The following is an 11,216-nucleotide window of genomic DNA, read 5'->3' as shown; positions in this document are numbered from 1 at the left end:
AACTAATAAAAATATAATAAAAAATAATTAAAACATACTAAAAACATACTGAAAACAATGCCAAAAAGCGTATAAATTATCCGCTCATCAGTTGTGCGTGCGCAAAAGGCTGTGCATGCGCACATATCAGAAATCCTGAAATTTTGCAACTTTTTAGAATTTCAGATTTTTAACACCAACTTTGAATGATCATAACTTCCTTTACAAAATTCCAAATTTTACAATGAACATTAATTTCAAACAATTTTCAACAAATTTTGAAAACCGAGGCATAAGTTATGATCAAACAAAATTCATTAAAAAATCAAGTTTTGCCCGAAGTCCCCAATTATCATATCTCAAACCTCCCAAAACAATACCAAACTCCCCTCTACAACACAATTCACCCACTTGGGTCACTTTTCACAATTAATACCAATTTTTTCCATCCTACTTCATCATTCTCAACCTTATTAATCAAATATATATAACATTCCAAACACATATCCACTAATCATCATTTATCACCGTCAATCATCATCTATAACTCAACCATACTTCATATTATTAATCAACAATGTTCAATCATTCAAATCCATCATATCTCAACATCATCATTTAACTATATCAACAATACCAATTTTTTGTGCACCATCAACCAACCAATCATCAACAACATATAAAATTTCAAACCTATCCTATGAGTCACTAGCCTAAGTGTCCATGAATATTATATACTATATAGAGAAAACTGAAACCATACCTTGGCCGATCCCCAATTTGCACCAAACCCCAAATTGAGCCCAAGATAAGCTTTCAAGCACAATCTAAGCCGCCAAGATTCTCCAACAAGCATCAATAAGCTCCAAACTCACCATAAACAAGCGATATGTACAAACATCATCATAAATCAACCTAGGGCTCATTATAATTGAAATTTCACAAGGGTTTCAATGCCTCTTACCTTGCCCAACAATTTTTGGAAGCCAAAACCAAGATCAATCAAAGGCTAGAGTGTACCTAAACACCCAAAAATCACAAAACCTCACTTAGCCAAAACCCTAAAAACTCAAAACTTTGAGGAGAAGAATAGAAAAAATTTTGTGGTTACCTCTCTAGTTTCTTGTATGGGTTTTGCAAAGCTCTTCACAAGGAACGCGTAGCCACAAATGGTGCGGCGATCGAAGCTCCGTAGCTCAAGATATGGGCTTCGAAAGATGAGGGTGAATAGTGTTTCTTCTTCCCCTTCTTCTCCTCTCACCTTTCCGGTGTGTGTGTGTGTGTTTAATGATAAATGGGTTCATTAAATGAACCTTATATATGTGGGGCTTGGGCCCGGTGCAACCCGTTAGCGTTTTTAGCCCATTTGGCCCAACTTCAGGCCAAACCTTTAAAATTAATGCCTGGTTTTCCATTTCTAATATTTTTCTAAGGTTTTTGACTGTTACCACTTTTTCTTGTGCAGTGCTGGGCAGATGGTTCAACTACCGATTTGCGGTTTTTCATGTTTTTTCGTAGAAAACACATTTTCTGACTCAGAAGGACCCACTGAGTTCAAAAATCACATTTAAATCCCCAAATTCTCATCCTAACTTTTCGGAATTTAATTTAGGAATTTAAATGATTTTATTCGTGAAAATTCCAATTTTTACAGGGAGCAATTAGTTTTAGGTTAGCATCATGTAGGTTAGTTTTCTAGAGAGAGAAGCTCCCTCTTCTCTCTAGAATTAGGATTTTAGGTTAATTGCATCTTAGATCTAGGGTTTAATTCTTGCTTTCATCTACCTTTTCTTTATAATTTCTTGTTTCTACATCTTTGTTCTTCTTAGTTTACATTGTTAATTTCTTTTATTATGCCTCTTTTTTATGTTGGTGAACTTTTGTTGGATTTGGATTTCCTTTAATGCAATTTGATGTTTGATGTTCTTTTATTATTGAATTAAGTTATTATGATTGATTCCTTGCATTGAGTAGTTGTTAGATTTACATTTCTCGCAATTTATCATGCTTTCCTTTTATGCCTTCCAAGTGTTTGACAAAATGCATGGTTGGATGTTAGAGTAGCTCTTTGAGCATTCTTGGCTTGGAAAGAGAAATTAGGCAATCTTGAGTCATGAATACCCAACTTATGTTGGTGATCTAGAGTTGTTAGTTAATATTGTTTTCATTGACGCTAATCTTTTACTAATTCAATTAGTAAGTTGATTAAGACTTTGGATTGAGATTAACTAGTCTTAATTGACTTTCTCTCTTGTGAAGATAACATTGTACCTTCTTCCATTGTTGAAGATGACTAAATATGATAAGCTCTTGATAATTATTGTTATGATTAATGACTATGTGATACACGAAAACTTGTCTCTCAACAAATTTCCCTTCGACAAGTATACCGAATTGTTATCAAGTAAAAACTCACAATAGAGTGAGGTTGAATCCCACAGGGATTGATTGGTCAAGCAACTTTAGTTGGAAAAATGTGCTAGTTGAGCTAAACAGAAATTGAGTTGAGAATTGCATAAAATTAAATGGTTGGAAAGTAAATTGCAGAAAGTAAATTGCAGAATCTTAAATGGGGATTTGGGGAGATGAGAATAAAGATAAATGGCAGAAAGTAAAGAGAATGGGTAAGATCAGAAATGAGGGATTCATTGGGCTTAGGAGATGTTGCATTCTCCAGATCAAGTTCATTCTCATCTTTTTCTCAATCAATGCATTCATTGATCTCCTTGGCAATCTTAGGCGATTGGATCCCGATTCCTTGGCAACCCAATCTCTCTAAGCTTGAATAATTGCCCAATTCCTTGATTTAATTGATCATGGGAAGAGATGAAGTATGGTCACTGATTATACCACATGTATTTCCAAATCAAAGTGTCGGAGGATTACATATCACTATATCCGTCCAAATCCCAATTTGGTCCAATATGAGAAAGCATTTCTAGCATGATCTCCTCATCCCTTTTCCAAGGCTCAGAGGAGATCCAATTATGGAGAGTTTTTTTCCAAGACAACTAACCAATTGAATTAAGATCGAAAGCTTTCTAGTAAATCAAGAGAAAAGAAAGAGGAAGAAGAATGAAAACTATAATTGATCCATCAAATTACAACAGAGCTCCATAACCCAATGAAAGGGGGTTTAGTTGTTCATAGCTCTGGAAATGGAAAATGATAAAGAAGAATACATTCTAAAAGTCTAGAAAATGCAGAAAAGTAAATATACAAGGTGTAGTTCTCCAAATTGCCAAGCTCCTCTCTAGTTTAAAACTACTCCTATATATACTACTCCTCTTGATTTTCTAGTCAGTTCTTCAAGTCTTGGATATGGGCCTTTGATCTTGAGTTGAAGCAGTTACAATCTTCAGTGGGCTCAGCCTTGCTTGCAGAGAAAGTGTGAGTTAGGCATCGGTGAACGTTAGTTAAGACGTTAGTTAGGACGTTAGTGGTGTTAACATTAAGTAAAAATGTGGGTTCGAGAACGTTAGTGACGATCACCATTTTCACTAACATTCCAAACCAAAGTGATCCACGTTAACTTCAACGTTAGTGGCACTAACGTGACCACTAACGTTGCCTCTTGGTCCTTTGCGAACGTTATTGGCATTCACCTTTTCCAAAAATGATGCTCTTTGCCTCTTTTCCCCACGTTAGTGATCCACGTTTGTAACTAACGTGGCCCTTAACGTGGGCATGCCAAAGCTTCGAGAGTGTTAGTGACACTTACCTTTGTCACTAATGCTCCAAACGCCCATCATTCCCACGTTAGTGCCTCACGTTAATTGCATCAACATGACCACTAACGTGGTGGTGATTGCCATCTCCAACGTTAGTGACAAAGGTGAGTGTCACTAACATTGGCCTATCATGCTTAGCTCCATGTTACTCTTCACGTTAGTGGTCTTAACGTGACCATTAACGTGGGCACTATTGGCTTAGTCCAACATTAGTGACAAAGGTGAGTGTCACTAACGTTGGCGATTGCTTTCTCCTCCCACATTAGAGTTCACGTTAATTGGATTAATGTGACTCTTAACGTGGCTAAATGTGCCTTTTTGGAACGTTAGTGGTATTCACTTTTATCACTAACGTTGGAGCTCTCCTTCTCCTCTACATTAGCTACCACGTTAATGTAATTAATGTGGCAACTAACGTGGGCTATGATGGCTTCGAAGGCGTTATTGGCGATCACTTTTTCCATTAACGCTACAAGCTTATCCCCATTCCACATTAGTGGTCCCGTTAATTAGATTAGCGTGGCTATTAACGTGGCTCTTCCTTGCTTCTTTAGTCCTGAAATCAAGCAAATAAAGTGCATCAAAGCTCTGTTCCAAGGCATGAGATCATGCATTATCCATTTTATCATTAAATTCCTGCATAATTCTCATGAAACCATGTAAAGTTTACAATGTTTGCTTGAATCAAGGTGTAAGTGTATTTTTATCCAAAACTTGCTTATTTACTAAGAAAATGCATGAAACTACCTTAAAACAGTAAAGAAAAGGTCAGTGAAACTGGCCAAGATGCCCTGGCATCACAACACCAAACTTAAAGCTTGCTTGTCCCTAAGCAAGTACTGAAACATAGGAAAAATAAATGAAAGAACAAGATAAACAATTCATTATTATAGAAGTCAAGTTCTTGGTCTATGGGGTTTCATGCATAGCAACTTAGGTTCATTCCTTCACTGGTTTTCAGGTCTTTATCATGCTCTTGAATACTTGCTTGATTGCATCCTTTGAGAATTCTTATTTATTGATCCTCCCTTCTTTTCCAGGGTTTATTGCATTCTTGGGCTAAGTGCTCTGTGAGAGGGTGACTCTTTAAGATAAGCTTTCAGCCAACACTCCCGAACCAGTTGGTTCAAGGTTCTAGGTGTTAAGGCACCCCTAAGGACTTACTCCCTCAAGTCTCTTTCCCCCATACATGCACACTACAGGCACATGGTTTGTTATTTTTCTTTCTTGAGACCTTGGTGTCCAGCACCTCCTTGGATTACTAAGTGCTCTATAGCAAAGGTTTCTCTTGATAGTGGACTTTCAGCTGATAATCCCGGGTTAGTTAACCCAAGTTACCAAGTGATAAGGCACCCTTGAGAGCTTATTCATCCAAGCATATCCCTTGCACAGGAACACCACAGACATATGCCTCAAGATTCAAACCCTTGGTGCCTAGCCTTATTTCTTATTATTTTTCTTTCACTTTCAAACTCTTGTTGTTTTTTTCTCTTTTCTTATTAGGATCTTATTGTTTAGCTAGTCTCAAAGGATGTGTGTCAAGCATGTGATTTAGAGCATATAGTTGCCTATATACCTTGTTGGTGAACCAACTTAGCTAATTAATTACTATACCACAAACCTGAGAACTCACTTCACAAGATAAAACCCACTCTTGTTTTTCATAACATTTTCTTCTATATTGACTTAAAGGACAAGCATACATGTAAGCATGATGAAGAATGGAAGCCATGGACCTAGACTAGCACACTTGTATGTGAATAAAGAGGAACAAGCAGAATATGAATGTCCATAAGAACAATATTCAATCATACTTTCAATTAAAGTACTACAACTCAGAGACAGTTCAATACAACCTCTTGATGTCTTCCTTGTCATCATCATCCTAGCTTTTGCATCCTTGTTTGTCTCCTTGGATGATGATGTATGAATATTCCCTGAGATTTATTGAATTCCTGTAACAATATTGGAAGTTGCTTATTCCCCAAGCACTTGGAAAAATAGTTAGCATACATGTATACTTGTGAATTTCTGAACTCAATTTGGTGTGTGAACACCAAACTTAGTTTCTTTCCTAATGTAACAAATTGAATACATGCAGAAACCTCATGTGCTTTTATTAAGAAAATAACTATGAACTAGAAAAGTAAACTATGCATTAGAAGTTAAACATATGTCAAGTAGTTTCTCTGGTTGTTAGAGCAAATGCATTATCACTGAAGGGTTGCAATGTACTCTTCAGATAGAGTCTTAGGTGGGACACCAAACTTAGATTTTCACATTCACCCTTGGAATGTTTTAGTGTGCATCACCAAACTTAGCTCCTCACATTACAGAGAACTCTACTTGAATCTTTTATTGAGACAGTCATGAAAGGAAAACTACCTCAAGTTGGGTTGCCTCCCAACAAAGCGCTTTTTTAGCGTCGCTAGCTCGACGGTTGCTTCTCTAGTTGAGATTATACTTCTGTTTGTGGTCTTTGATAAACCATTATTTTATGAATTATATTGTGTTTAATTGAATGGTTTTATCAAGTTTTCACCCACTTATTCATATAATTTGCATGTATTTACAACTTCTTCCTGAAAATATTCCATGATTGAAAACTTGCTTCCTAAAGATCTTTTAATTGTATATTTTTATTCTCCTTCATACCATTCGATGAAGTGATCTGTGTGTTAAGTGTTTCAGTCTTCATAGGGCAGGAATAGCGTAAGGAATGGAGAGGAAGCTTGCAAAAATGGAAGAAACATAAGGAATTGAGGAGATGACCAGTGAGAAGTGACGCAATCGCATGGCTCACGCGACCGCGCGAAATGGAAAAAATCATAGTGACGCGCTCGCATGCCTGACGCGACCGCGTGGATTGGAAGCTACACGAGTGACGCGAATGCGTGAACGACGCGCACGCGTGGCACGGAAAATGCTGAGTGACACGAACGCGTGGACGACGCGGTCGCGTGACGTGCACGATCTGCAGAATTACAGAAGTTGCTGGCATAGATTCTAGGCCACGTTTCAACCTAGTTTTTGGCCCAGAAACATAGATTAGGGCCAGAGAACATGCAGAGACAATGAAAACGATTCATTCTGCGTAATTTTGAGTTTTTAGATCTGATTTTACTCCTCCCCTAGGTTTCTCTTTTGACATTCATAAATTAGGATTTGAAGATTTTTGGCTTTGGCTTTTGAGAAGAGTCTACCTCCAGAACTGGTCATTATAGTTTGTTATTTACTTTTCATTTACTCTTCCATATTCTTAATTTGTCCAGAGTTGACATTGGATTATTTTGAGAGTTTATTAATACAAAACTATTTTTACTTTTAATTCATCTCTTTCATTATTGTTTATTATGTCTCTTTTTATTTTCCCCATTGATTTTGTGAAGTCTACATTTGTGATGATGGAGTAGTTCCCCAACTTGATTGGGAGTTGATTAAAAGGAGAACCTTGAGTTGGAATACTCAAGAGTTCAATTGTAATTGGTTCATTGTTGGTTGGCTTGTTAGTCACTAACTCTAATCCTTCCCAAGGGAGAGGATTAGGACTTGTGAATAGAAGTTGACTTTTAATTTGACTTTCCTTCATTCGTTGAGGGTTAACTAAATGAAAATAATGACTAATTATTAATTGGTCTTGACAAAATTCCAACAAGGATAGAACTTTCAATTAATCTTTTCCTGGTCAAGATTTTATTTAAATCATATAAATTCTCTAATTTAATTTTCTGTCCATCAACTCAAAACCCATTTGGAAAACCTCTGATTGATAAAATAGCACATCTTCCTACAACTCGTTGGGAAACGACCTGGGACTCATACTCCCAGTATTTTATTTCTAAAATTTGTGACAACTCTTTTCTAAATTGATAAGCATATTTTTTGCCGGTTAAGAACTGTACTTGCAACACTATTTTTCTAATTAATTCTTAATCTGCCAATTTCCGCCCACGTCAATTTTTGGTGCCGTTGCCAGGGAGTTGCAATAGTGAGCTAATTTATTGATTAGAATTTATTTAATTGCATTTTTCTTTTTATTTTACTACTATGAGCTGCATGTTTCTTTCATTGAATGACGCGTTCACTTCCTGATCCAAGCTTGCCAGTATTTGACCCTGAGAATGAAAGAACTATTTCACGTATAAGAAAAGCTCGGCGTCGGCTAGTCCTCTCCGAGGACGAATTTGAAACGTCATTTAAGGAAGAAACAAGCTCCCTTTCTACTATTTAGTTGATTTACGTGCAGGTGACATGGCAGCACCTAGGAGAGTCACTATTCAGGAGGCTGGAGCCCCTGATTTTACACTGCAGCCGTACCAGGCACACCACCCAGCGGTGGCTGTAGACTTTGAAATACAGACTGCACTATTCAACTTGATGCCCAAGTTTCATGGCTTACCTGCTCAATAGCCTATCAAGCACCTTAGGGATTTTCAGACAGCTTGTTTAACTGTTAAGTGTGATGGTACTGATGAAACTTCTATTCTGTTAAAAGCCTTCTCATTCTCTCTTGAGGGAAAGGCAGGAGAGTGGTACTACACTCAACCCAGAGCAACTGTTTCTAACTGGGATACGCTTAGAAGAGAATTTTTGGAGAAATTCTTTCCAGCTGAGGTTACCGATAAACTAAGGAAAGACATTTCCAGGATCGTTCAGGACGAATCTGAGACTCTCTACGAATATTGGGAGCACTTCAATAATCTTCTGGAAGCATGTCCCCATCATATGATTGACAAGATAGTATTGCTCGGCTACTTTACACAGGGCGTGAAATCTCAAGATAAGACCACATTGGAAGATACTAGCAATGGGTCTATGAAAAAGTACAAGACTACTAATGAGGCATGGTAATTGATCAGCGACTTAGCTGAATCTACTAGGAATCACAGGCAGAAACAAAGTCGGTCAAGAGCTAATGCAAATGTATCCTCTAGCAAATAAACTACTGCTCTAACCCAGAGTATATGTGAAATGACCAACTTACTGAAGCAGATGCAGTTGAGTCAACAACAAGCTCAACCTTCTCTGCCACAGCAAAGCCAACAGTTGGTTCCACAAAGAGTATGCAGGATCTGTGCTGATTACAGTCATTATACTGATGAATGCCTGCAACTCCAACAGGAAGACAATACTGTGGCAGCCACTCATAACTTTTATGACCGTCCCAATCAAGGGTACAATCAAGGTGGCGGCTACAACCATGGATGGCAGGATAATTCCAACCAAGGTTGGAGAGATAATTCTAACCAAGGACGGAGGGACAATCATAACAGAGGAGGCAGAGATAACAATAGAAACCAGAGGTGGAATAACAATAACAACTTCAGGCAGTAGAATCAGAATCAAGCCTGCAGAGCACCTCATCTAAGGCAGCCTCATGCATCTCAGCAGACCCCTCAGATCACTTATCCCTCTTCATCTTCTAATGATGAGCTACTACAATCTATTGATCGGACACAGCAGGCTATGGAAAATAACCTTACTTTTACTCTAAATGGTCAAAACTCTACCTTGCAAGCCCTTGTCTCACAGATTGGATCACTGAATAAGTCTAACAACCAGTCTTCAAGCTCTGGTGGACTCCCCTCTCAACCATTACCAACCCCAAGGGTGGCATCAATGCCATTACCCTGAGATCTGGAACCACACTGCAAGAGAGGAACACGGAGGAACTAAGCCCGCCAGAACACACCCCAGCTGCAGACACAGTTGAGGTAGAGGATGTCGAAGAAGAAGATGGAGCACAAGGCATAGTTGAAGCAGAAGCAGCCCAACCAAGGAATGCAAAACCCCAGCAAGCTGAAGCGGTAAAAGACGCTACTCCTATTCCATTTCCACACCTTGCTAAGAAGCCCAGAAAGCAGATGGAACTTGATCCCAAAATGGTAGAGATCTTCAAAAAGGTTGAGGTAACTGTTCCCCTTTTTTATGTTATTCAGCAACTACCTAAATACGCAAAGTTTCTAAAAGAATTGTGCATACATAAAGATAAAATTAATGAATTAGAAACTATTCCTTTAGGTAGTTCTATATCTGCTTTAATGGGAAATATACCTGAAAAATGTAGTGACCCAGGCCCATGCATGGTTAACTGTACCATTGGAGGTGTGATATTTTCTGATTGTATGTGTGATTTAGGAGCATGCGTGAGTATTATGCCCTTGTCTATATATAATGCTTTAAGGCTCCTTCCCTTAAAAAGGTCGGCAGCTCGTTTTGTGTTAGCAGATAAAAGCATTATCACAGTGGTTGGAATTGCTGAAGATGTATTAGTGAACATTAAGGGACTCACGTTTCCCATTCACTTCTATATCCTAGAGATGCCCCAAAATAACTTAGGAAGACCTTTGTCAATCCTGCTTGGAAGACCATTCTTGAAGACTTCAAAATTTAAGCTGGATGCCTTTTCGGGAACCTATTCTTTTGAGGTAGATGGCAGAACAATGAGCTTCAATCTGGATGAAGCCATGAAGCACCCCAAGAAGATCACTCCATATTCCAATGTGACATCATTGACGAAATCATAGCAGCAACTCACCAGGAAGACATGGAAGAGAATCACATGGAGCAAGACCCAAGTGTAGGGACACCCTTGATGTGTGGAAAACGATCCAACACAAAACTCACCGGCAAGTGTACCGGGTCGCATCAAGTAATAAAACTCACGGGAGTGAGGTCGATCCCACAGAGATTGAAGGATTGAGCAATTTTAGTTCAGTGGTTGATTTAGTCAAGCGAATCAAGTATTGGTTGAGTGATTTTGTATCCAACAGTAAGTAAATAGCAGAAAATGTAAAGGGAGAGGGATGAGTTGCAGAAATTAAAGAGAACTGAAATTAAAGATGCTGAATCTTAAAGTGCAAGTAATTAAATGACTGAAACTTAAAGTGCAAGAAATATAAATTGCAGTAACTTAAAGTGCAAGAAATATAAATTGCTTGAATGGTAAAAGGGATTTGAGGACTGGGAACTCAGAATTTAAGCAAGGGAAATTAAATTGCAACAATTATCAAAGTAAGAAATGATTTGAATTCAACTAGATATCAAACAGAAAATAGAAATTAAATTACAGCAGTGGTTCAATAGAAGAACCAAAAGGAAAATTGGATCTCAGGACTCCATAGACTAGATAGCAACGTCTAGATCTTAATTGCCTTCCCAGATCCAAGTTCACAAAGCAATTAAAGAGAAATTGAAGATTGAAGCAGTAAAGGAAATTGAATTCAACTCAATTATGCAGTAGGAAAATCAAAGAGATCTTGAATGGAGATTGAGACAGAAATTCCTCAATTCTTCACACCCAAGACTCAAACAAGAAAAGTAAAAAGTGCTCAAGAAAGAACAAGGAAGAAGAGAGATCAATTCTCCTTCCCAATTCTCTAAAATCTCACTTCCAAGCTCTCAACGAAAAATCAAGTCTAAAGATGTGAAAATTCAAAAATCAAAAAGAAGGTCCTAATTACATCAAACTATCTCCTATTTATACACTTTCTATTCTTGGATTTT

General features: G+C 37.8%; 1 non-coding gene across 1 annotated transcript; it reads right to left on the bottom strand.

The window, feature by feature from the left end:
* Nucleotides 1-8,333: 8,333 nt before the first annotated feature.
* Nucleotides 8,334-8,441, bottom strand: LOC127743711 (small nucleolar RNA R71). The gene has a single exon (XR_008005094.1). It is a non-coding gene; the product is annotated as a small nucleolar RNA R71 (small nucleolar RNA).
* Nucleotides 8,442-11,216: the final 2,775 nt, after the last annotated feature.

This window comes from Arachis duranensis, chromosome 10, assembly GCF_000817695.3.
Source record: "Arachis duranensis cultivar V14167 chromosome 10, aradu.V14167.gnm2.J7QH, whole genome shotgun sequence".
NCBI classification, from domain to species: Eukaryota; Viridiplantae; Streptophyta; class Magnoliopsida; order Fabales; family Fabaceae; genus Arachis; species Arachis duranensis.
The sequence above is the reverse complement of the archived record's forward strand: the minus strand, read 5'-3'. Positions and strand labels throughout refer to the sequence as shown.